This window comes from Pongo abelii, chromosome 8 (genome assembly GCF_028885655.2).
Source record: "Pongo abelii isolate AG06213 chromosome 8, NHGRI_mPonAbe1-v2.0_pri, whole genome shotgun sequence".
NCBI lineage: Eukaryota > Metazoa > Chordata > Mammalia > Primates > Hominidae > Pongo > Pongo abelii.
Genome location: NC_071993.2, coordinates 68444273 through 68471865, shown reverse-complemented (window position 1 = coordinate 68471865; position 27593 = coordinate 68444273). Strand labels below are relative to the sequence as shown.

At 41.6% G+C, this 27593-nt stretch overlaps 1 protein-coding gene across 10 annotated transcripts in view; it reads left to right on the top strand.

Moving 5' to 3' along the window:
* The window catches only part of LRMDA (leucine rich melanocyte differentiation associated), a 1127800-nt gene that overhangs the window by 134623 nt on the left and 965584 nt on the right, over nucleotides 1-27593 (top strand). For 7 of the 10 annotated variants that reach the window (XR_008510804.2, XR_008510805.2, XR_008510799.2 and 4 more), the window contains exon 3: nucleotides 190-16034. The exons of 2 other annotated variants lie outside the window; for them this stretch is intronic. The gene's annotated coding sequence lies outside the window, so the exon portion shown is untranslated. The remainder of the gene's footprint in view (nucleotides 1-189; nucleotides 16035-27593) is intronic. One more of the 10 variants, XR_008510800.2, reaches the window with a different exon arrangement.

Genomic DNA, 27593 nt, shown 5'->3' with positions numbered 1-27593 from the left:
TGAACACTTTGAAGATACTATTCTGTTATGAACTGGATTGTTTCTTCCTAAAATTTATATGTTGAAGCCCTAGCTTCAGGGAGGTAATTAAATTTAGATGAGGCCATAAGGGTGGAGCCCTGATCCCGTAGTACTAGTGTCTTTATAAGAAGCAGAAGAGACACCAGAGGTTTATCTCTTTCTATGAAGCATAGAGGAAAGAAAGGCCATGTGAGGACACAGCAAGAAGGCAGCCATCTACAAGCCAAGAGCCCTCATCGGAAACCAGATTTTCGGCAACATTGATCATGGACTTCTAGCATCCAGAACTGTGAGTAAATGGACTTCTAGCTTCCAGAACTGTTTGTTCCTTAAGCCACCCAGGCTGTGGTATTTTGTTATGGCAGCCCCAGCAGACTAATACAGATTTTGTTGTCTTCTGGAATTTACTGTCACTGGTAAGAAGTTTGCTGTATGTCTTTCATTCCTTTGAGGATAATCTTTTCTATTTGCTTTAAAGATGTTTTTTCTCCTTTCAGGTTTTTCATTATAATATTACATATCAATGTATGGATTTGTTTTATTTAAAATACTTAGGTCTAAATGACTTTATTCAGTCTAAGAATTCATGTATTTATTTATTTTTCCCCAGTTCTGGAAAATCCTCAGCTGTTCTCTTTTTGATTATTGTCATATTCTATTTCTCTTTATTCTTTTCTGGAATTCCTATTAGAATGTGTGATGGATCTTATTATGTCCTCCTGGCAATTTATCTTTATTTTATATATTCCATCTCTTTATCTCCCCATGCTGAGCTCTGGGTCATTTTTTCCAGTTTTAGCCTATGATTCACAAATTTTCTTTTCAGTTGTATCTTATATTCTGTTGAGCCCATCCATCATATTTTAATTTTGAGGACTGTTTTTTAAGATGTTCTATTTATTCTTTTTAAAAATGTTTCCCCCTTTGTGTCTTATTTCCTAATGGTTCCTATGCCTTTTTAACTTGTTTCAGATTTAAAAAATAACATCCAGTTCTACTTGATTAGCTGACTCTTTTCATAGTGATTTGTTTCCTTGTGTGGTTTATAATTTTTATTTTGTTTTTTTAACTGTGAGTTTATATTTGTTAAGAGGTGTGTCACAGGTCTTGGGTTCTGGAAGGATCACTATTTTTGAAAATTAGGAGTTTCATAGATCTAATACCAGTTTTATGCAATTTTTCAGCTTGGAGTTCAAATACCATGACTTTACATACACTAATAGAACAGGCTTGGGGTTTTTGTTTCTTGCAGAAGGCCTTTTTTTTTTTTCTGCCCAGAGACTTGAGAAACAGCATGCCTCCTGGACTAGTAGAGTTTCTTTTGTCCTCCTTTTAATATATTGGGTAGCCCTTAGATATCCAGCTTTATGCAGAGCTCTTAGTTCCAGTTCCCCATACTGTGTGAACTCAAAGCAGCATGCCCTATCCCTCTGGAGGCATTAAACACCCAGATCCTAGGGCTTATATCCAGGTCTGATATTACCATGGGCTCCTGTGGTATAGGCTTTGATTTTAGTCTTTTTTTTCCCCTTACTTGGTAATTTCTTTCTCTCTCTCTCAATGCTCTTCTATGTATTAAGATTTTAGGGGAGAGTTATGTTTTATCCAGATTTCTTTAAGAGTGTTGTGATATAGGTTATACAGTGTAATCTGCTGTGTTGCTAGAGCTTAATTGAAGTTTGCACTCTCTTACTAAAGGTGTGAGTGATATCCTAATTGCCAAGCCCAGTGGAATGATCTCATTTCTAACCTTTCTGAACCCATGGCCACTACATTTGGGCCTGTTGGTCAGTCACTCATGTTTTAAAACTCCACACTGCTTTGGCATCATTTTCCTGGCTCATCGAGTACCTTTCTTCTCACTCCTTTTCTGTCATCTTCATAGGCCCTTCTTCTTCCCCTCCCCTCAATGTTGGTATTACCAAGAGTCCTTGGCTATCTGTCAGTTTCACAATTGTACTCTGTAATCTTATCCACCCTGGGGCTTCAGTTATTAGTATGCACTGATGAGTCTTTACCTGAGCCAAGGTTTCTTCCAGGACTTCCAGACTCAGGTGTCTAACTGTCCTGCTAGACATATTCCCTGAAGTCCCTTCAGGCACCTCATATTTAAAACTGCTGTATTAGTCCGTTCTCACACTGCTATAAAGAAATACCTGAGACTGGGTAATTTATAAAGAAAAGAGGTTTAATTGGCTCACTAATCACTTCTGCAGGCTGTAGAGGAAGCATGGCAGCTTCTGCTTCTGGGGAGGCTGCAGGAAGCTTCCAATCACGGTGGAAGGCAAACGAGGTGCCAGCACTTCACATGGCTGGAAGCAGGAGGAAGAGAGAGAAGGGAGAGGTGCCACACACTTTCAAATGACCATATCTCATGAGAACTCACTATGGCGACCAAGGGAGGTGATGCTAAACTATTAGAAACCACCCCTATGATCCAATGACTTCCTACCAGGCCCTGCCCACAGCATTTGAGATTATAATTCATGAGATATTGGGTGGGGACAAATATCCAAACCATATCATTCTGCCCCTGGCCCCTTCAAAATCTCATGTCCTTCTCACATTTTGAAATACAATCATGCCTTCCCAACAGTCCCCTAAAGTCTTAACTCATTCCAGCATTTACTCAAAAGTCCATAATCCAGAGTCTCATTTGAGACAAGGCTAGTCTCTTCTGCCTATGAGCCTGTAAAATAAAAACAAGTTATTTACTTCCAAGACAGAATAGGGGTATAGGCATTGGGTAAATACTCCTATTCCAAAAGGGAGAAATCTGCCAAAAGAAAGGGGCTACAGGCCCCAGTGCAAGTTTGAAACACAGAAGGGCAGTCATTACATCTTAAAGCTCAGGATGGCCAAATAGGAACAGCTCCAGTCTGTAGTTCCCAGTGAGATTGATGCAGAAGGCGAGTGATTTCTGCATTTCCAACTGAGGTACCTTGTTCATCTCATTGGGACTGATTAGACAGTGGGTGCAGCCCAAGGAGGGTGAGCCGAAGAAGGAGGGGGTATCACCTCACTTGGAGAGTGCAAGGGGTTGGGGAACTCCCTCTCGTAGCCAAAGGAAGGCATTAGGGACTGTACCATGCACTCCGGCCCAGATACTGAGCTTTTCCCACAGTTTTCACAACCTGCAGACCAGGAGATTCACTCTGGTGCCCATGCCACGAGGGCCCTGGGTTTCCAGCACAAAACTGGGTGGCCGTTTGGGCAGACACTGAGCTAGCCACTGGAGTTTTTTTTTTTTTTTTTTCCCCACTCCTCAGTGGTGCCTGGAATGCCAGTGAGACAGAACCATTCACTCCCCTGAAAAGTGGGCTGAAGCCAGAGAGCCAAGTGTCTGGCTTGGCGGATCCCACCCCCATGGAGCCCAGCAAGCTAAGATCCACTGGCTTGAAATTCTAGCTGCTAGCACAGCAGTCTGAGCCTGACCTGGGACACTCAAGCTTAGTGGGAGGAGGGGCATCCACCATTGCTGAGGCTTGAGTAGGTGGTTTTGCCCTCACAGTGTAAACAAAGCCACCAAGAAGTTCAAACTGGGCAGAGCCCACCACAGCTCAGCAAGGCCACTGCTGCCAGACTGCCTCTCCAGATTCCCTCCTCTCTGGGCAGGGCATCTCTCAAAAAAAGGCAGTAGCCCTAGTCAGGGACTTCCCCCACCTCCCTGCAACAGGGCACCTGGGGGAAGGGGCAGTTGGGGGGCGCAGCTTCAGCAGACTTAAATGTCCCTGCCTGGCAGCTCTGAAGAGAGCAATGGATCTCCCAGCACAGCGTTGGAGCTCTGATAAGGGACAGACTGCCTCCTCAAGTGGGCCCCTGACCTCTGTGTATCCTGACCAGGAGACACCTCCCAGTAGGGGCCAAAAGACACCTCATACAGGAGAGCTCTGGTTGGCATTTGGCAGGTGCTCAACAAGGCCACTGCAGCCAGTGGGACGAAGCTTCCAGAGGAGGGAACAGGCAGCAATCTTTGCTGTTCTGCAGCCTCTGACAGTGATACCCAGGCAAACAGGGTCTGCAGTGGACCTCTAGCAAACTCCAGCAGACTTGCAGCAGAGGGGCCTGTTAGAAGGAATACTAACAATCAGAAAGGAATACTATCAACATCAACAAAAAGGATGTCCACTCAAAGACCCCAGCCGAAGGTCACTGACTTCAAAGACCAAAGGTAGATAAATCCATGAGGATGGGGAGAAACCAGCGCAAAAAGGCTGAAAATTCCAAAATCCAGAACGCCTCTTCTCTTCAAAAGGATCACAACTCCTCTCCAGCAAGGAAACAAAACTGGATGGAGAATGAGTTTGATGAACTGACAGAAGAAGGCTTCAGAAGGTGGGTAATAATAAACTCCTCCCAGCTAAAGGAGCATGTTTTAACCCAATGCAAGGAAGCTAAGACCCTTGAAAAAAAGGTTAGATGAATTGCTAACTAGAATAACCAGTTTAGAGAAGAACATTTATGACCTGATGGAGCTGAAAAACACAGCACGAGAACTTCGTGAAGCATACACAAGTATCAATAGCTGAATCGATCAAGTGGAAGAAAGGATATCACAGATTGAAGATCAACTCAATCAAATAAAGTGAGAAGACAAGATTAGAGAAAAAAAGAGTGAAAAGAAATGAACAAAGCCTCCAAGAAATATGGTACTATGTGAAAAGACCAAATGTACATTGATTGGTATACCTGAAAGTAACTGGGAGGATGGAACCAAGTTGGAAAACAGTATTCAGGATATTATCCAGGAGAACTTCTCCAACCTAGTAAGGCAGGTCAACATTCAATTCAGAAATACAGAGAACACCTCAAAGATACTCCTTGAGAAGAGCAACCCCAAGACACATAATTGACAGATTCACCAAGGTTGAAATGAAGGTAAAAATATTAAGGGCAGCCAGAGAGAAAGGTCGGGTTACCCACAAAGGGAAGCCTATCACAGTAACAGCAGATCTCTCAGTAGAAACCGTACAAGCCAGAAGAGAGTGGGGGCCAATATTCAACATTCTTAAAGAAAAGAATTTTCAACCTAGAATTTCATATCCAGCTAAACTACGCTTCATAAGGGAAGGAGAAATAAAATCCTTTACAGACGAGCAAATGCTGAGAGATTTTGTTACCACTAGGCCTGCCTTACAAGACTCCCTGAAGGAAGCATTAAACATGGAAAGGATCAACTAGTACCAGCCACTGCAAAAACATACCAATTGTAAAGACCATGGATGCTATGAAGAAACTGCATCAACTAACAGGCAAAATAACCAGCTAGCATCATAATGGCAGGATCAGATTCACACATAACAATATTAACCTTAAATGTAAATGGGCTAAATGCCCCAATTAAAAGACACAGACTGGCAAACTGGATAAAGAGTCAAGACCCATCGGTGTGCTGTATTCAGGAGACCCATCTCATGTGCAAAGACACACAGAGGCTCAAAATAAAGGGATGGAGGAATATTTACCAAGCAAATGGAAAGCAAAAAAAAAAAAAAAAAAAAAAAAAGCAGTTGCGATCCTAGTCTCTGACAAAACAAACTTTAAACCAACAAAGATCAAAAGAGACAAAGAAGGCCATTACATAATGCTAAAGGGATCAATGCAACAAGAAGAGTTAACTATCCTAAATATATATGTACCCAGTACAGGAGCACCCAGATTCATAAAGCAAGTTCTTAGAGACCTACAAAGAGACTTAGACTCCCACACAATAATAGTGGGAGACTTTAACACCCCACTAGATCAATATTAGATCAATGAGACAGAAAATTAACAAGGATATCCAGGACTTGAACTCAGCTCTGGACTAAGTGGACCTAATAGACATCTGCAGAACTCTACACCCCAAATTCAACAGAATATACATTCTTCTCAGCACCACATCACACTTATTCTTAAATTGACCACATAATTGGAAATAAAACACTCCTCAGCAAATGCAAAAGAATGGAAATCATAACAGTCTGTCAGACCACAGTGCAATCAAATTAGAACTCAGGATTAAGAAACTCACTCAAAACCGCACAACTACATGGAAACTGAACAACCTGCTCCTGAATGACTACTGAGCAAATAATGAAATGAAGGCAGAAATAAAGATGTTCTTTGAAAAAAAAAAAAAAAAGATGTTCTTTGAAACCAATGAAAACAAAGACAACGTACAAGAATCTCTGGACATATTTAAAGTAGTGTGTAGAGGGAAATTTATAGCACTAAATGCCCACAAGAGAAAGCAGGAAAGATCTAAAATTGACACCCTAACATGACAATTATAAGAACTGGAGAAGCAGGAGCAAACAAATTCAAAAGCTAGCAGAAGGCAAGAAATAACTAAGATCAGAGCAGAGCAGAACTGAAGGAGATAGAGACACGAAAAACCCTTCAAAAAAATCAATGAATCCAGGAGCTGTTTTTTTGAAAAGATCAACAAAATAGATAGACCACTAGCTAGACTAATAAAGGAGAAAACAGAGAAGAATCAAATAGATGCAATAGAAAATGATAAAGGGGATATCACCACGGATCCCACAGAAATACAAACTACCATCAGGGGATACTACAAACACCTCTATGCAAATAAACTAAAGAATCTAGAAGAAATGGGTAAGTTTCTGAACACATACACCTTCCCAAGACTAAACCAGGAAGAAGTTGAATCCCTGAATAGACCAATAACAAGTTCTGAAATTGAGGTAGCAATTATTAGCCTACCAACCAAAAAAGTCCAGGACCAGATGGATTCACAGCTGAATCCTACCAGAGGCATAAAGAGGAGCTGGTACCATTTCTTCTGAAACTATTCCAAACAATAGAAAAGGAGGGAATCCTCCCTAACTCATTTTATGAGGCCAGCATCATCCTCATACCAAAACCTGGCAGAGACACAACAAAAAAAGAAAATTTCAGGCCAATATCCCTGATGAACATTGATGTGAAAATCCTCAATAAAATACTGGGAAACCGAATCCAGCGGCACATCAAAAAGCTTATGCACCATGATCAAGTCGGCTTCATCCCAGGGATGCAAGGCTGGTTCAACATACGTGAATCAATAAACGTAATCCATCACATAAACAGAACCAATGACAAAAACCACATGTTTATCTTAATAGATGCAGAAAAGTCCTTTGACAAAATTCAACAGCCTTTCATGCTAAAAACTCTCAATAAACCAGATATTGATGGAACGTATCTCAAAATAATAAGAGCTATTTATGGCAAACCCACAGCCAGTATCATACTGAATGGGCAAAAGCCAGAAGCATTCCCTTTCAAAACCAGCGCAGGGCAAAGATGCTGTCTCTCACCACTCCTATTCAACATAGTATTGGAAGTTCTGGCCAGGGTAATCAGGCAAGAGAAAGAAATAAAGGGTATTCAGTTAGGAAAAGAGGAAGTCAAATTATCTCTGTTTGCAGATGACAAGAATTGTACAGTTAGAAAACCCCATTGTCTCAGCCCAAAACCTCCTTAAGCTGATAAGAAACTTCAGCAAAGTCTCAGGATACAAAATCAGTGTGCAAAATCACAAACATTCCTATACAGCAGTAACAGACAAACAGAGAGCCAAATTATGCGTGAACTCCCATTCACAATTGCTACAAAGAGAATAAAATACCAGGAATCCAACTTACAAGGGATGTGAAGGACCTCTTTGAGAACTACAAACCACTGCTCAAGGAAATAAAAGAGGACACAAACAAATGGAAGAACATTCCATGCTCATGGATAGGAAGAATCAATATCATGAAAATGGCCATACCACCCAAAGTAATTTAAAGATTCAATGCCTTTCCCATCAAGCTACCATTAACTTTCTTCACAGAATTGGAAAAAACTACTTTAAAATTCATATGGAACCAAAAAAGAGCCCGTGTAGCTAAGACAATCCTAAGCAAAAAGAACAAAGCTGGAGGCATCATGCTACCTGACTTCAAACTATACTACAAGGCTACAGTAACCAAAACAGCATGGTACTAGTACCAAAACAGAGAGATAGACCAATGGAACAGAACAGAGGCCTCAGAAATAATGCCACACATCTACAACCATCTAGTCTTTGACAAACCTGACAAAATCAAGAAATGGGGAAAGGATTCCCTATTTAATAAATGGTGCTGAGAAAACTGGCTAGCCATATGCAGAAAGCTGAAACTGGATCTCTTCCTTACACTTTATACAAAAATTAACTCAAGTTGGATTAAAGACTTAAACATAAGACCTAAAACCATAAAAACCGTAGAAGCAAACCTAGGCAACACCATTCAGGACATAGGCATGGGCAAAGACTTCATGACTAAAACACCAAAAGCAATGGCAACAAAAGCCAAAATAGACAAATGGGATCTAATTAAACTAAAGAGCATCTGCACAGGAAAAGAAACTATTATCAGAGTGAACAGGCAACCTACAGAATGGGAGAAAATTTTTGCAAGCTATCCTTCTGACAAATGGCTAATACCCAGAATCTATGAAGAACTTAAATAAATTTATGAGAAAAAAACAACCCCATCAAAAAACAGGTGAAGTATATGAACAGACACTTCTCAAAAGAAGACATATATGCAGCCAACAAACATGAAAAAAAGCTCATCATCAATTGTCATTAGATAAATGCAAATCCAAACCACAATGAGATACCATCTCACACCAGTTAGAATGGCAATCATTAAAAAGTCAGGAAACGACAGATGCTGAAGAGGATGTCGAGAAATAGAAACACTTTTACACTGTTGGTGGGAGTGTAAATTAGTTCAACCATTGTGGAAGACAGTGTGGTGATTCCTTAAGGATCTAGAACCAGAAATCCCATTTGACCCAGTAATCCCATTACTGGGTATATACCCAAAGGATTATAAGTCATTGCACTATGCAGCCATAAAAAAAGCATGAGTTCATGTCCTTTGCAGGGACATGGATGAAGCTGAAACCATCATTCTCAGCGAACACAAGAACAGAAAACCAAACACCGTATGTTCTCACTTGTAAGTGGGAGTTGAACAATGAGAACACATGGGCACAGGGAGGGGAACATCACACACCAGGGCCTTTTGTGGGGTGGGGGGCTAGGGGAGGGATAGCATTAGGAGAAATACCTAATGTAGATGATGGGTTGATGGGTGCAGCAAACCACCATGGCATGTGTATACCTGTGTGACAAACCTACACATTCTGTACATGTACCCCAGAAATTTATATATATTAAAAAATATCTTAAAGCTCCAAGATAGTATCCTTTGATTCCCTGTCTCACATCCAGATCACACTGATGTGAGGGGTGGGCTCCCAAGGTCTTGGGCAGTTCCGCCCCTGTGACTTTGTAGGGTTCAGCTCCCACAGCTACTGGGGCTGGCATTGAGTATCTGCAGCTTTTTCAGGGGCAGGGGGGAAGCTCTTGCTGAATCTACTGTTCTGGGTTCTTGAGAATGGTAGCCCTCTTCTCACAGCTCCACTAAGCAGTGCCCCACTGGGGACTCTGTGTGGGGGCTCCAACTCCACATATCCCCTTTGCACTGCCCTAGTAGAGGTTCTCCATGAGGGCTCCACCCCTGCAGCAGGCTTCTGCCTGGACATCCAGGCTTTTGCATATATGCTCTGAAATCTAGGTGGAGTCTCCCAAGCCCCAACTCTTGCATTCTGTGCACCCACAGGCTTAACACCACGTTGAAACTGCCAAGGCTTATGGCTTGTGGCCTCTGAAGCAGTGGCCCAAACTGTACCTGGGCCCTTTTTAGCCATGACTGGAGCTGGAGTGGCTGGGATACAGGGAGCAGCATCCTGAGGCTGTGCAGGGTAGCAGGGGGCCTGCGCATGGCCCATGAAACTATTCTGACCTCCTAGGCTTCCAGGCCTGTGATGGAAGGGGCTGCCACAAAGGTCTCTGAAATGCTTTCAAGGCCTTTCCCCCATTGTTTTGGCGATTAGCAATTGCCTTCCTTTTAGTTATGCAAATTTCTGCAGCCTGCTTGAATTTCTCCCCTGAAAATGGGCTTTTCTTTTTTACCACATGGCCGGGCTGCAAATTTTCTGAACTTTTATGGTCTGCTTTCCCTTTAAATATAAATTTCTAGTTTACATCATTTCTTTGCTTGTGCATATGAGCATAGGTTGTTAGAAGCAGCCAGGCCATACTGAGCACTTTGCTTCTTAGACATTTCTTCTGTCAGATACCGTAAATCATCACTCTCAAGTTCAAAGTTACACAGATCCTTAGGGCAGGCTCTTTGTACTCAGGTGCTTTGCTAAAGCATCACAAAAGTGACTGCTCCAGTTCCCAATAAGTTTCTCATTTCCATCTGGGAACTTCTCAGCCTGGACTTCATTGTCCATATAACTATTAGCATTTAGGTCACAACAATTTAACAAGTCTTTAGGAAGTTCCAAATTTTCTCTTATCTTTCTGTCTTCTTCTGATCCCTCCACACTCTCCCAACCTCTGGCTGTTACCCATTTCCACAGTTGCTCCCACATTTTCAGGTATCTTTATGACAATGCCCTGCTGCTTGGTACCAATTTTGTGTATTAGTCCATTTTCATGTTGCTATAAAGAAATACCTGAGACTGGGTAATTTATAAGAAAAGAGGTTTAATTGGCTCACAGTTCTGCAGGCTGTACAGGAAGCACAGCAGCTTCCACTTCTGGGGAGGCTTCAGGAACCTTCCAATCATAGTGCAAGGCAAAGGAGGAGCCAGAACTTCACATGGCTGGGAGCAGAAGGAAGAGAGAGAGAAGGGGTAGCTGCTACATACTTCTAAATGATCAACTCTCATGAGAACTCACTCACTATCATGACCAAGGAAGACGGTGCTAAACCATTAAAAACCGTCCCCATGATCCAATCATGTCCCATCAGGCCTCACCTCCAGTATTGGGAATTACAATTCAACATGAGATTTAGCGGTGACAAATATCCAAACTGTATCAGCCGCTAATGCTGACCTCACTGCCTTTTCTCCTGCCCACCATCAGCTTTCTCCTCCTCTTGTATTTTTTTAATTGCTGTCACCCATCCGTCAGTTCTCATCAACTTCTCTTTCTCCTTCCCCAGTCTCATTTCGCACCAAATCAGTCATTAAGTCCCAATTTTACCACCTAAACAGTTCTTGAATTAGTCCCCTCTTCATCCCCACTAGAGGTGTTCTGGTTCAGGCTGTCCTCCTGTTTTAGCAGGCCTATGGTTGATGCCTCCCTGCCTCTTCTGCCCTCAGTTCTGTCTCCCACACAGTTCCTTGATGACAGACTTGATGTGGTCATTCCCCTTCCCAGCCCCCCCGTAGGGACTGTCCTTCCTCTCTGGGATGAAGTCTCATGTCCTTCACATGGTTCACAAGGACCTGTGTGATCTGTTTTTCGCCTGTTCTTCCCTGCCCTCATTCAGACTTTACTCTAAGACAATATGGGCTGCTTGTTCCCACAGCTAGCCCCTTCCCCTGCCACCCCCTGCTTCCCATAGGCCTTTTATTGCTTCTGTGCCTTTACTCATGGTGTTCCCTAGGCTAGGAGCTACCTGCATCTTCACTTGACTGGCCAGTTTCTACTCATTCCTCATGGCATATTGCGTGAGTGACCTCTGCTAGGAATTGTCTCCTTATTCTCCCTCCCCCCTAGAAAAAACTGGCTTACATGTTCCTCTCCTGTGTTTCTACTGCTCTCCATGTATGTGTCTATCATTCTAAGCCTTTTTTTGTGTCTTTTTCCCCATACAATAACATGACCACCTTCCGGAAAGGGATTATGTTTTACTCAATTTTGTATTTTGAGGACACAGCCTGGTGCATGGTGGGTGCTCAGTGAATGTTTAGGTGGATGTGTGGATGGGTAGATGAGTGAGTGAATAAATGCAGAAATCGTTCAAAGAATAGGAGTTTTGTTGGGCTAGTGAGGTCTGGAGTGGTCTCTTGAAGAAGGCAGCATGTGGTTTATGCTGTGAAGGATTTGGCATGGGGTTGGTGAAAGGTACATGAGACAGAAAAACTAAACTGCAGGTAATTTTTTGTCTCCTTTTGGGTGCTTTGCAAGTCACTGACTGTAGCAGCAGGCAACTAATGGCCAACAGCATTCTGACAGTGCCTGCTGACAGGCGATAATGAGATTAGTGCCTTTTGATTCCATTATTAACAAGTGGCCAAAGAATCATTTGGACATGTCAGGAGCTAATGATAGAAATTAAGGGTCCCTCTAACTTTGGGGCAGCAGTTCAGGTACCTGATGCTTTGAAGACTAATTGCAGACATTTTTTCCTAAATGTTTTAAAATAAATGTTTTTGTTGACATAGAACATACATGCAAAAAAGTGCACAAATCCAAAGTGTCCAGCTCGATTAATTATCACAAAGTGAACACAGCAGTGTCATCACTATTCAGGTTAGGATATAGAATATTCCTGGCACCCAGAACCAGAAACCTCTCCTCTTGCTGGTCCCAGTCACCACTTGTACCCTTTCTCTCACCAAGGGCAGCTGCACACTGTCCTGTCCTCTAGCAGCAGAAGTTAGTTTTGCCCCTGTTAAAACTTTGTGTAAATGGAATCATATAGCATATTGCTCAAAATATCCTTGCTTCATTTGTTCAACACAATATCTGTTGGATTTATCCATGTTAATGTAGCAACAGTTTGGGCGTTCTCATTGCTATACAGTGTCCCATTGTTTGGATATGCAAAATTTTAAAAAGCTAATCTGGAAATTTGGGTTGTTTGCAGTTTTTAATTATTTTGAATAGTGTTGTTATGAACATTCTTGTCTGTCTTTTGGTGAATGTACCCATGTCCGTTGGTACATGCTGAGGAGTGGAATTACTGGGTCATAAAGTATGTTCATGGTCAGTGTTAGTAGATACCACTCAACAGTTTTCCAAAGTAGTTCTGTCAATTTGTGTTTTTACCAACAGGGATGAAACTTCTACTTATGTCATACACTTGGCACTATTTATTTATTTATTTATTTATTTATACATTTTATTTTATTGTGGTAAGAACATTTAACATGACATCTACCCTCTTAAATTTTTAGGTGTGCAATACATTATTGTTGACTGTAGGTACAGTGTTGTGCAGCAGATCTCTAGAGCTTATTCATCCTTCTTAACTGAAACTTTATGCCCATTGATTAATAACTTCTCATTTCCTTCTCCCCTCATCCCCTGGCAACCACTATTCCACTCTTTGATTCTATGAACTTAACTGTTAGATACTTCACATAAGTGGAATCATGCAGTCTTCTTTTTTCTGTGATTGACTTATTTCATTTAGCATAATGTCCTCAAGGTTCATCCATGTTGTTGCATATTGCAGAATTTCCTCCCTTTTTTTAAGGATGGGTAGTAGTCTATTGTATGTATATACCATGTTTTCTTTATCCATCTGTTGATTGACATTTAGGTGGTTTCCACATCTTGGCTATTGTGAATACTGCTGCAATGAACATAAGAGTGCTAATGTATCCCTTCAAGATCCTGATTTCAGTTATTAATATTTTGGATAAAATACCCAGAAGTTGGATTGCTGGATCATATGGTAGTTCTATGTTTCATTTTTTGAGGAACTTCTATACTGTTTTCCACAGAAGCTATACAGTTTTGCATGCCCACTAACACTATGCAAAGGTTCCATTTCTTCACATCTTCACCAACACTTGTCTTTTTTTTTTTTTTTTAATTTGAGACAGGATCTCACTCTGTCACCCAGGCTGGAGTGCAGTGGTGTGATCACAGCTCACTGCAGCCTCTGCCTCCTGGGCTCAAGGGAGTCTCTCACTTCAGCCTCCCAAGTAGCTGGGACCACAGGTATGCACCACCATGCCTGGCTAATTTTTGTATGTTTTGTAGAGATAGGGCTTCACCGTGTTGTCCTGAGCTCAAGCAATTCATCTGCCCTGGCCTCTGAAAGTGCTGGGAGTACAGACATGAGGCACTGTGTCTGGCCTGTCTTTTGTTTTTTTGATAATAGCCATCCTGACAGGTATGAGGTGATAACTCATGGTTTTGATTTGCATTTCCCTGATGGTTAGTGACATTGAGCATTTTTTTTCATTGGTCATTTATATGCTGTCTTTGGAGAAATGTCTTCAAGTTCTTAGTCCATTTTGTAATTGGGTTATTAGGTTTTTTTTTTTTAACTATTCAGTTGTAGGAGTTGCTTATATATTTTGGAGATTAACCTCTTATCAGGCATATGGTTTGCAAATATTTTCTCCCATTCTATAAGTTGCCTTTTTACTCTGTTGATTGATTTCTTTGCTGTGCAGAAGTGTGTTAGTCTGAGGCAGTCCCACTTGTTTATTTTTCTTTTTGTTGCCTGTACTTTTGGTGTCATATCCATGACATCATTGCTGAGACCAATGTCAAGAAGCCTTTCCCCTGTGTTTTCTTCTAGGAGTTTTACAGTCTTGGCTCTTACATTTCAATCTATTTTAAGTTGATTTTGTGTGTGTGGTGTCAGATAATCCAGTATTTATATTTCACCTATAATAACATCTCATTCATTTGGATTCCGTCAATATAGAACTTGGTATGCATTTAGGCTAAACAGAAATTTACATTCATAGTAGCTTTTGGTAGTGGGTTGAAAAGGATATTCACAATACATTATAATATCCAGGGTTGCGTGTTTTTTTTTTTTTCTGTTTAAGGGAACCTATTGAGTATTCTAGAGGCTTCTTAAAAGAAATAATACGCTGAGAAAAATGCATTATTATCTTTTAATTGAAGTCTTTAAATGCATGTATTTAACAACACTTTGCTAACCTATCTTTTATATACATGTAATCCAGAAAACTGTATTTAAAAGGCTGTGTATTATAAAATGGATAGACTAAATGGCATATCTTTATTCTCTAATGGGATACTGTGGTCCTCTGTCCATGGTTCTATGAGGGTTGCTGCGACTATGGCAGTTGATGACGTAGTAGTCAGATCTTTAGATAACTTGAACCTGGGAGGAGTCTAGAATCAGTAACTTTGAATGTCAGAATTGGGATCCAAAGATACTGTGAGAAGCTGGAAGGTGGGTGGCCCCAATCTAACGTGATAGAGTGCTGGCCCCTATGGATGGCCACCCTTCAGTAGGGTGCCTGTTGATCCCTGGTCCAATCAGCCAAGGTCGGGAGCATGACTGACTGGTTCCAGTGTTTCCCTTCAGGCTCACCCCTTCATTGGGACAGTGGGCAGAGCTGGAAACCTTAAAGAGGCAGTGTGTGATGGCTGTTTCTTGTACAACCCCTAAAATCTTGTGTCCAAGGCCTCTTTTTGCACAACTGAATGCTGGATAAAGAGAAATGATAAAGGATTCTTGCTTATATTTTCTTGGTGAAACTGGACCCTGTTTCTGTTTGATCTGGTTCTTTTGTTCACTGATAATCTCAAGGGGGCACCATGCTTCGCCTGCTGTGAAGCCAGCAAGATCTGAGAGAAGGAAGGTTGAATGAGGTTACAAGTGAGTTGTGGGATATCAGAGGTGTGAAGTGAGAGAGGTTTGTTACAATATAGAACAGAGTGCTGGAGCTGGGAGGAGGGAGGTGAGCAAGACACAGCAGCGAGGACTGGAGCAAAGGCAGAAAACAAGAGGACTTGGGAAATGTGCTACCATGACCTCCAGAAAGTGAAGGAATGGCCAAGAAAGAAAATGGGCCAATGAGGGGCTTGTAGTCCTTTTGTTAAAAGCATGCTGGGTTGTATATGTTAAGTTGTGTAATTTTCCTTTCAGTCTCAGTCCAAAATGCATAGAAACTCCCCCACCCCTGCTGTATTCTTGCCTGGTCCATGTGAGTTCCTTCCCACTCACAGCCTTCTCTTCCCTATTTTGGGCATGCAGGTCTAACTTAATTGTGCTTTTTTGACTTTTAAAATATCCTAATACTCTGTGAGTGGAGGTTTATTTATTTATTGTTTATCAGTTTCATTTTTTGAATAGGTAATACTCCCATATGATTTGAAAATTAAGAGAGATGAAAGATTATGAAGAGTTTTCTTTCCATTCTGTTCCCTATCTTCCCTGTTCCCATGACAACCCCTAAAGGTAACTATTACTTGTTTCTTTTGTATTTTTTCAGAGTTTCTAAAATTTTATATGTATAAGCAAGCAAATTAAATATAGATTATTTCTTTGTCATTTATAAAAAAGATATCATTCTTTTCTTATTATTTGTGCCCTTGCTTTTTTGCATAACAAAAATACCTTCCCATTCCACACATAGAGAGCTTCCTCATTAAAATTGTATAGGTATATAGTGTTACATTTTATGGATTTATCATAATTTGTTTATTCAATCCCTGTTGATGGACATTGCGCTTGTTTTCTTCCATTCACTATTAGAGCTGTAGTGAGTTACCTTGAACTGTCATTTTTGAATGTTTGCAAGTATGTCTGTAGGATAAATTCCCAGAAATTGACTTACTGGGTCAAAGGGAATATGCATTTGTAATTTTGATAGAGATTGCCAAATTGTACTCCTCAGGAGCTGAACTAATTTGTACTCTCACCAGCAATGTTAGGGACATGCTTGTTTTTCCACTGCATCACCAACAGAGCATGTTATTAAACTTTTGGATTTGGGCCAATATGGTAGGTAAAAGAATGGTTTCTTAGTGTTTAATTTGCATTTCTCTTATTATGAATGAGATTAAGTATTCTATTATATATTTAACAGGTGTTTGTATTTCCTTTTCTGTGAACTACATGATCATATCCTTTGCCCATTTTTCTTTGGGTTTTTGTCTTTCTAAAATTGTTTTTGGCTGGACGTGGTGGCTCAGGCCTGTAATACCAGCAATTTTGGTGGCTGAGGCAGGTGGACTGCTTAAGCTCAGGAGTTCAAGACTATCCTGGGCAACACGGTGAAACTCCCATCTCTAGAAAAAAAAAAATACAAAAATTAGCTGTGAGTGTTAGTATGAGCCTATAGTCCCAGCTACTCAGGAGGCTGAGGTGGGAGGATCTCTTGAGCCCAGGAGGCAGAGGTTGCAGTGAGCTGAGATCATGCCAGTGTACTCCAGCCTGGGAGATGAAGAGAGACCCTGTCTAAAATATATATATATATATATATATATATATATATATATATATATATATGGAGAGAGAGAGAGAGAGAGAGAGAGAGAGAGAGAGTTTTTGGAGCTCTTTGTGTATATATGTGTATTTTTTGGTGTGTGTTTAATTTTGTTTGTGCATGTGTGTACTCTATGGGTATGTAACTGGTCCTTTTTATGTGATTGAATGGTAAACTTGTTCACATTTTTGGGTTATCTTCTGGTTCATTTTTGGTGGCTTTTTATTTGTTTGCTTTAGTTTCTGTTTTGTCATGCAAAAATTTTGCTTTATCTGAAGATGATTTTTTTTTTTTTTTGAAGATAGGGTCTCACTCTGTTGCCCAGGCTGGAGTGCAGTGGTACAATCAGGGCTCACTGCAGCCTTGACCTCTTGGGCTCAGGTAATCCTTCCGCCTCAGCCTCCAAAGTAGCTGGGACGACAGGCATGTGCTACCACACCTGGCTAATTTTTTATTTTTTCTATAGGTGGGGGTCTCACTAAGTTGCCTAGGCTGGTCTTGAACTCCTGGGCTCAAGCAGTTTTCTGGCCTCAGCCTCCCAAAGTTCTGGGAGTATAAGCGTGAGCCACCACACCCAGCTGGAGCTGATTTTTATGCAATTGAATTCATTATCTTTTATCTTATGGGTTTTGGATTTTTCATTATGGTAAATGGAATTTCTGGCTTTCTTCTAGTACTTTTATGGTTTCCTTAAAAAAAAGTTTTGTCGTTTGGAATTTAATTTGGTATATGACATCATCTGACTCAACTGTGAAAGCAGTTGGGGAATCAGGTAGGAGATGAGGAGAAATGAACAAAAAGAAATCACAGTGAGGGACATGGAAGAGGAGTGAAAAGAGAATTAAAATGCTGGTAGGAGATGTGAGACTTGATAACAAATGCCTTGGAAGTTGGTAGCTATTATAATACATGGCATTTAATAATGCCTTAAATATTTTTTTTAAGACTTGAGATGTACCTAACTCTCACAATAAAATAGTCTTTTTTTTTTTTTTTTTTTTTTGAGATGGAATCTTGCTGTCACCCAGGTTGGAGTGCAGTAGCATAATCTCTTCTCACTGCAATTCCGCCTCCCGGGTTCAAGTGGTTCTCCTGCCTCAGCCTCCTGTAGCTGGCATTACAGGTGTGCACCACCACACCCGGCTAATTTTTCAATTTTTAGTAGATGGAGTTTCACCTTGTTGGCCAGGCTGATTTCAAAGTCCTGACCATGTGATCTGCCCACCTCGGCCTCCCAAAGTGCTGGGATTACAGGCATGAGCCACCGCACCAGGCCAGCAGTCATTTCTTTCTACAGTTTTGTATTTTGTTTCTTAAAAGACAATCTGGAGCTGGGTGTGGTGGCTCATGCCTATAATCCCAGCACTTTAGGCAAGAAGATTGCTTGAGACCAGACCAGCCTGGGCAACACAGCGAGACATCATCTCTACAAAAACCAAAAAGCCAAAAACCAAAATGAAGACTGCCCCCCCACCCCATAATCTGATGCAAATATGGCTCAACATATTAAGATTTGACAAAGTTGGGTGGGTACATGGATAAGGTATTCTTATTTCTTTGTTTTAGTAATTGCACAATAGAAATAGCAGTTAAAAACAGATGGGGCAAGGCTTTGTATCCTCACGGTTGTACAAATGTACCCCAAGTGACTGATGTGCCCCAGTTATATCTGGTGGCAGAGGTGGGTCTTAAGTCCAGGCTTTCTAACTCCTTCCTGAGGTCCTTTTATTTTAGGTCATGAGCAGTTTCCTTCATCTTTGTACTTTAAACAAAGCCCAAATTTCTATGCTTACCCTCAGTATAAGAGCAGTAACTTCTTTCTGCGTGTTCTTGGAGATGTGAGAATAAAGATGTCATCTTGAAGTTTCCTCATAGTTCTCCCCATAATCGGGAATCCTCATTTGCAGTCAGAAACCATGGGTCAAGTCTGACAGAGGTCTCTGATTTGTGTTTATAAGGATATTTTCTCTGAAACTGTGGGATAATTTTTAAGTAATTTATCAAATATTTATAGGGCCAGGCACAGTTCTAGGTGCTGGGGTTATTTCTCTGAGTACAACAGAATCTTTGCTTTGGTGGAGTTTACCTTCTGGTGGAGGAGAGGGGTGAAAAACATATCAGTCAATTCATAAATGAGATAATCTCAGGTGAGATTTACTCTTCTCTGTGAAAAGTCAAAAGAAATGCAGTGTCAGGAGATGGTGGGGGTGGCATGGAGGAGCAGGGGGCATGTTTAGGTTGTGTGGCCAGCGAGGGCCCTTCCCTGAGGAAAGTGGCCAGTGGCGTGAACAGTGACCCAAGCAGAGGGAGAAAAAGCAACCCAGGCAGAGGGGACAGCATGACTTGAGGCCCTGATGTGGCAAAGAGGAATGAGCTGGGGTGCAAGGGCCCTTGGTTCCACAGGTTCAAAGCAGGGAGGAGGAGTAGTGAGACCCGGGGCCTGACCAGCCCTGGCAGGAATGTGGCACACAGCTGCCCTGCCTCTGCCCGTCCCCAGCATTGCTGAGGTTGAATGACAGTTACTGGAGTTGATTTCTACCCTAGACGCGTGGCGCTTTTTGTTTGTTTGTTTGTTTTCTTCTTCTCCTTTTAGGGCAGCGATAGGAGTCAAACCTCATCTGCTGCCCGAAGTTGTAATAAAGTCTTCACAGTCTCATTTCCTGTTCTGAGAGGACGTGCAAAGTAGAGGCTTTCCTCCTCCACCGCGGAGATCTGGGACGGCAAGGCTATCCGTGGCATCGGGACGGCGGAGGCGGGGGCAAGGGGAGAGGGTCGCCTCCTTTGATATTAATTCATCGGTAATGGGTATGAACAGAAAAAACCACCAAGCAGCACTGGGCAGCTCTGCCGTCGTCGGGCATAATGGGTTTCCTCGCGGAGCCGCGTCTGACGCGGCAGCCCCCCAGGCTTTGGCTCAGCTCACCTGTTCCTCAGTCTCGGTAAAATGGCTGTCAATCTATTTTAAGCGAGGAAAATTGAGGATGGTTTTTCAGTGCTATTGCTGGCTTAGTTATGTCAAGCGATTTCTTCGAAGAGTAATAATAGGTGCTGTCTTCAGAAATAGTTTAGTCACAGATGCCTAGTTTTAAAGTCTACTTGCTTCCCTCCTATCCTTTTCTTCAGTCTTATCTCCTATGCCTGGAGTCGAGTTTCTTCCAGAGATTTCCTCTCATGGAGACTAGCAGGCTGCATTTCATTTCTGGTTTCCTTCCATAATCATCTCTACCCCCTCCTCCTCTCTGCTGAACACCCATGCCAAAGGTTCTGTCAAGCCAGCCAGTTGAGCACTTTGAAACACATTGTCAAAAACCGGAGTGATGTCATGCGGAAAAGAGTCAACCTGGGGGCAGTGATGTTAATAAGTTAGCTCATTCCCTCCCCCATCCCAGCGTTGGATAATTTATTTTTTAACCAGTTTTTACCAACCAAATGTTAACACATATGCCTGACTGTTAACCTCCTCTGGGCACCAAACCTGTTTTTTCTTGAGTGCAATAAGTGATTATCCAACTCATGCTGCTCCGAAAAAGAGGTTTTGTTTTAATAAGCAGTTTGCAGTTTGGCACACAATGCTGAGGAAAGCAACATTATCTCCAGCAGTAAACTCTGCAGTCATTGCAAAGCTTGACAAGAAAATGATTGAGTCTGTTTGTTATACCTTTGTGGGGCTGCCACTGCTGCTGCTGATGGAAATGTTGCTGTTTATTCAGCAATGCAATAACACTTTCTGTAATTTATGGATGCACATTCCCCAGATTACTAAAGGTAATATTGTTGACTAAAGGAAAGTATACGAATGGATAGTTTCAGTTGTTGCTGTCCTTATAAAAGTGATTGACTGTTCACTTTGCACAGGAAAGAATTTGCACAGGCTTCATCCCCCTTAACAATTACAGATTTTCCTTCCTCTGACAGTTACAAATAACATGGCTTGTCCTAAGTGGTAAAAATTTACTGATTCCATGGAAGTTCACGTCAGGGGCTATGTGGATCCTGTCGCCCTTATTTCCTGGCCAGCTCTCCCGCCTTGCCCCTGGGGGGCGCCAGACAAGCCATGCCTGGATCTTGGTGGCCGTCAGCCTGAGAGAGGGGTGCCTGGCCAAGCGGCTTCCAGCCCCAGACCCTTGGCTTTTCCTGTAAGAGGAGCTGCAGCTGCCGCGGGATGATCCTCAACCTTGCCTGCTGCCCCCGCAGTGTGTGCTTGACATCTGATCTCAGGTGGTAGAAAAACACCTTTTGACCAGTTGTTCTGTGAGAAAGATTGGGTGAAGTTGGTCCTTTTGTCCCAGTAAATGTAGACAGATCCCTGGGCCGTGGAAACCTGGCCACTCTTCTCAAAGTGTTGATTGGAAGACCGAAAATGTAGCATCAGAGTGCCCCGGGTGCCCCTGTTGATGGGCTAAGGAAGAGCACACTGAGAGAGCTCAGCAGGGCTGCCCTGAACCAGAGGGCCCAGCTCTGGGGGACCGGGGAGCTGCTCAGAGGCCTAGCATTTGCTTAGTGAATGGTAGTTGGTGCTTTCTCCTAGGCCACCAGGGAATACCACTTTGGGTTTGAAGCCTGTCAGCCTCCGTGGGCTGATGGCCAACAGGTGGACAACATTTTGAGGTCCCAGGTTTAGCCCTTATTGAAATGGAGAAACAAGCTGCTCAGCGAGGGGCCTTTCAGGAAAAAAGAACTTCACAGGTATATTTCAAAGTGCTGCCTTTTCTTCTTGGGAAACAAGTAGTTACACAAATATAAATACAAAATACACATAAGGCATCATATGTTTTGCAGTTGAAAGTGTCCTGTGTATTTTCTTCTGAGCAAACTCTCAGTGGGCCAGTGTAGCTGTAACCAACCAGCACTGTACTTAATATGGCTTTGTCAGCCCTGAAGTTCTCCACTGAATGATTTGTTATTTAATTGGTCATAGTAGCGGGGATCCTAGCATATGCGAGACAGCGTTTGTTAAATCTCAGTGATTGATGTCAGGAAGACAATAGTTAAAAATATTATTCATCATTTTGTTAGGCCAAACACATGCTGTTGAATAGGGAAGGGTTAACATGGGAATGATCTAATGTACTTGTTCTGGGTGAATGTTGGCTTGAAGATGAACTTTAGGTGAGACTCCCTGTTTTTTCCTATCCATGCCTCATCTGTTCACATATGTTCACTATATATTGATGAAAGATGAAAAAGAAGGCTGGTTTATATAAATTATCTTTCTTTTTATCAGTATTATAGGTAGTTGTTTGTTTCTTCCTCTATCTCATTATGTAAAGGTTCACTATGTAGTTGTTTTGGTTTATGCTTTATCAATTTTATTATGTGAAAATTTTGTTTGATTTTGACTTTTGAGCATGAAATACAAATCTTTTGAAATCCAAACATGCTTGTGAAATTCCAACCTGATTTTATTTACTAATGGCCCATAATCAAAGCACTTACTTTTGGTCATACAAATAATTACAAAATGATGGATTTGCTGAGTGTGGTTTCCTGTTGCAACTGAAGTTCAGTCAGCTCATGTCATCTTGACATTAACTGAACTGAGAAGGATAATAACAAGAATGTTATCAGGTGGATCTCAGCTCATATAATTTGGATAATCCTAATCTCATCTAAATTTGAGAGTTCAGTTGGGTTTATAGACATTCTGTTCTTTTCTCTAAATCTCAAATTAGCCATCTAATACTGACAGCTATGTTTTGGGCCAGAGTCTTCTCTCTCTTTATATATACATATTTATGTATGTTTATATATTAGTATGTATATTATGTGTATGTATTAATTTTATAATCCACATATAATTATAATATATATAATTTTATAATCCACATATTAATAGTATTTCTGAGTGATAAGTGGTGTTATCACTCAGAAATTAAGAGTGAAAATTTAAAATTAAGAATGATAATTTAAAAGCAAATTATATGCTTCTAAATTAATATATATATTTTTAACACAAACTAGATGGTTTCCTTAGTCATAATGAAGAAGCAAGTTGAAAAGACTAGAGAAAGAAATTCATAAAAGATAGCATAGGAAAGACATTCAGTCTAGCTACATTGATCTCTGATTTGTACATCTTAACCAAGTAGGTTACCACATTTTCAGAGATGATTCTGTTCATTTTTTTCTTTTTACTATACTGGAAGCTTATATTCTATGAGAAAAAATAATTATATCTGGAATCTTGGAGAGTACTAATAATGTGATGATAATATGATGATCTGCTTTTTTTCTCTATAGCAGTGATCACTTTTAGTGTTGTATGTTTGTTTGCATGTGTATATGTGTGTATGTATCTGTGTGTATTATCTATGTGAATGAATAAATGAACAGATACTGTTTACTGTAAACTTAAATTTTTACAGGCATTTCACCTACATACTCTCCAAGGTAGATATGATTATGATCCCTACATGACAGGTGGTGAAACTGAAGCAGAGAGTATAAATATCACTTGCCCAATGTTACATAGCTCCTAAGTAAAAAAGCCAGGATTTAAAACGAAAATGTCCAGCCCTGGTATCTGCACTCTCCACCCTTACGTTTGCTCCTGCGGAGGAGTGAAGGTGACTGTGACAGGATGCTTTGTTGGCACCTTTGTTGCTTCTGAGTTTGTCCAGTTAGTTGGATGGCCAGTCACTTTGCCCTCATCCTTGGTCCATGTTTTCTTCCTAGGAGTCTCCTTAGCAACACCTCCATTCAACATACACTTACAGCAAACCCTCAAAGGCAAAACACCAAGTTCATTTTTCCGTCTGAGTCTACTGAGATATTTTTTCTTTTTAAAAAATGACATATAATAATTGTACATGTTTATGGGGTACGTAGTGATGTTTTAGCACATATGTATAGTGATCATCAGCTCAGGGTAATTAGCGTATCCGTCATCTTGGACATTGATCATTCCTTTGTGTTGGGAACATGCAATGTCCTCCTTCTAGCTATTTGAAACTATGTATTATTGCTAACCGTAGTCATCCTGCAGTGCTATAGAACACTAGAACTTACTCTCCTATCTAGCTGGGATTCTATATCCTTTAACAAATCTGAGTGACTTTACATGAGCAAATGTGATACATGAGAAATTGGGCCAGTCACTTTTAAGCTGCACATTCCTCCACAGTAAGTGGAATTGGTGGGGCTTGAATAGTAGAGATAAAGAGATTTTCTTTTTCTTTCTTTTTTTTTTTTGTAAACTGCTCTTTCCTGTTTAAGTGCTCATGTACTTAGTTTCTTTCTCTCTCTCTCTCCCCCTCTCCCTTTCCCCTTGCTTTCTCTCTTTGAGTCCCGTGTTCCTTATTTGGCTGGAGGGGTTTTTTTTTTTTTTTTTCCAGGGGTCCACTTAATTACAAAACCATGCCTAAAAATCGTCTCCAAATTCTCAACTCCAGTCCTTCTTTTGTAATAAAGATGCAGTGATGACATCATGTGGTCTGCTGTTGATTTGAATGAAATGAGTATCTGATGAATGAATACCTTGATGTAATGTGATCATTTTTAGTAAGAAAAGTGGTCTGGGAGGTGGGGCTATGGACACATGCAGGGCTTTTGTTTTGGAGAAACCTTGAGGGTAGTTAAAACAATGGCCAGTGGCCTCAGACCCCTGTCCACTCCACCCAGTCCCCCACCAGTCTAAACATCTTGCTTTGTCAGCTGGACTGGCCCCAGGTGAGCCAGGAGGGGACTGGGAGGCACAGCCCCTGCAATCTGGGATATTGTTTAAATACCGTAAAAAGCCTCCCTCATTTACTCCTTCTGAGCACTGGAGAGAAAAAAGGTGTGGTAATCCTGGCGTAGCAGGTGGTGCGACTTTCATATCAGTCTAAAATGAAACTGTGGGGATGTTTTATCCCCCTCTCTCCCATTCACTCTTTTTAATCTTTAAATAAGACGATTGGTAGCCTGTTGGCAAGAAAATGGGCCCTGAATTTTTATTCAAAGTTATACAAGGATGATAGTTGGAATTTTTGGCAGGAGGCACGCCATTGCTTTTCAGAAAGTGCTGTCAAGGGAAGCTTTTTCTGAATTACCTGCTGGGCCTGGGCGCTTTTATGTTGTTGTTGTGACAGGTAGATTTATAAGGCTTGAAATTTGTACAAATCAGTTGTCATTCAGTGCGAGCTGTCAATGTGTCAAGCTGTCAGCCTGCTGCGAGGGGACGCCTGAGGGGGAGTACAAGGGGGCAACCATGGAGAAAGGAAATGAGTTCAAACAGACCTGAAATGGAGCTCAGTTCTCGGGGTTTGCTGCCCCCGTAGAGCCGGCATTGATTTTTCTTGATGTTGAGCAACAGCAAACCTTAAATGACACGTTGTTAGCAATCTAAAGTTGCTGTTTATTGTCTTTTAAATGGCAGCAAATCATGCAGAAGAGAATACAGTGTGTATTTTCGAATTGTGCATGTTTAGCAGCATCCTGTTCATGTCACTTTTCTGGCCTGGCTGGTTTCAACCAAGGGACCTGCTGCTTCACTGATGAGTCCAACTTTCGGTAGCATTTTGCAGACGCAGCATGAAAGGAAGCTGTGTGCTCGTCTCTCCCTGGGCTATGGCTCACTAATAAACACAATATTAAAGAAGCAGTGGGTTGATGCTGTTTAGCCTAAAAAAGAGAGTCGTCGTGTCCCTAGCCTGACCTTACCTCTCTTTTAAGACAGAAGGCCTCAGCTGAGAGGGCTTTCCTGGACAGTGCTGGACGATGTAGTATGTTTTCTGAGAGAGCTATACATGACATCTCCTTCTACTTTAAACCAATTATTTAAAGAAAAAAACCTTCAAACCTGTAAAAAAGCATCAGGAAAATGCTCTGTTACTACCCAAAACAATCTGGTGAATTTCTCCATTTGTTTAAAAGCATCTTCATTCTATAGTAAATATTTGGTGTGGTTCAGATTGTCTTTGCTTGCCTCGTGTACGACTCCTGGGAGGCTTCATATGTAACTCCTTTCGTTCTCCTTCCGCGGTCTTTCTTACACATACCTAGTATATAGAGAAATTTGAACCTTTTGCTAAGAAGTTATGGAGGGGGCAAAAAAGCATACTTCTGAAAAATAAAATCAAATAGACATGAAGGGCCCTACTTTTTCAATGTGTGTGGCATTTAGCAAAGCAGCTGGGCTTCTGTCTAGATGTTTAAGTCTTTGCACCTTTGGACAGAGTGTCTAGGCTTTAATCAGTTGTATGATTTCCGCTGATTTTGTGCATTCCCTGTCCATCAGGTGGCAAAGAGGAGAGGAGGTGGGGGCAGGGGCAAGGGGAGAGGTGGCTGGGGATGGAAGTGGGAAGGTGACACTTAAGGAGCAGTCAGCACCAAGAGGTAAAAAAAATTAATCTAAGATTTCCATCTAGCCATTACCGGCTGGCGTTCACGGCCTCTGAGCCTCTGAGCTAAAAAGTCTGCAGAGAGTCTCCTGGCGCTACAGAGTTTGTCTTGTAAAAGTGCAGCTGTCCAAAACATGACAGCTACAGCATTAGCAGGGCCATTAAGAGGTGTAGAACATTTCCAGGGAAATGATTTGAAAAATGACAATGCTGGCTCCTGTGTGATATTAATTATACCCTGTACTTGTGGCAAATAAGCTAAAATCGCTGGCAAGAAAGACAAAGTGAGGTGTCCTGGTTCTGACCGTCGTTCGGATCAAACAGCCACCAAACTGGTGAGGGCTTTATGGTCCACAGGTAATTGTTGGGTGAGAGGTACATGCTGGAAACCATTAGTCAGGGCTGTGTCTGGAGGATGGTCTTATGGTGAGTATGGACTGCAGGCGGCTGGGGCAAAGCAGGATGTCCATGAAGACGGCGGGTGGTAGAAGGTAAAGGGTTGGCAGGGCTGTCCGCCATCCATAGCATGTAGATCCAAGCTGCGCTGCCCAGTAGACCTTTCTGTGATGATGGAGATGTTCTGCATCTGCAGTGTCCAATATAGTAGCCACTAGCCACATATAGATATTGAGCACTTCAATTGTGGGTTCTGCGACTGAGGAACCGAATTTTAAATTTTATTTGCTTTTAATTAACATTGAAATAGCCACATGTGGCTACCATATTGGGGAGAGCAGGACCCTAGAGAGTGGTTTCTTCATAAGATTCTGAGGCTGGAGTAGGATGTAGAAATGAGTGGTAACAAGAGTCAGGACTTGCACTGCAAGCCCTTCCTGGTATAAAATAATCCATAGCTTTCTCTAGTTACTTCTTACTTTGTTTTATCCTGACCTTACCCAGGGCAGTAAGCAAGAATAAGTATAACCCATTTTACAGATGGGAAAACCAAGGCCTAGGGAGATCAAATTACTTTACTTAAGGTCACAGAGTAAGTCAGGCACTAGGTCTGCCAGTGTCTTTTCTGAAGATACTGTCTCCTTTTCCAAGGGCTCTGATGGGTGAAACCTTTTTCCCCCCAAGTAAGTCTGTGCTACCCATCTGCTTGGCCTCAGGCTCCTGCATCTTCTTTCCACAGCATTCTTTGTCTTAACCTCCAACACCTTGCGTGTGAAGGGCATGCCCAAATCTGAAACAGCTTAGAGGATGCTC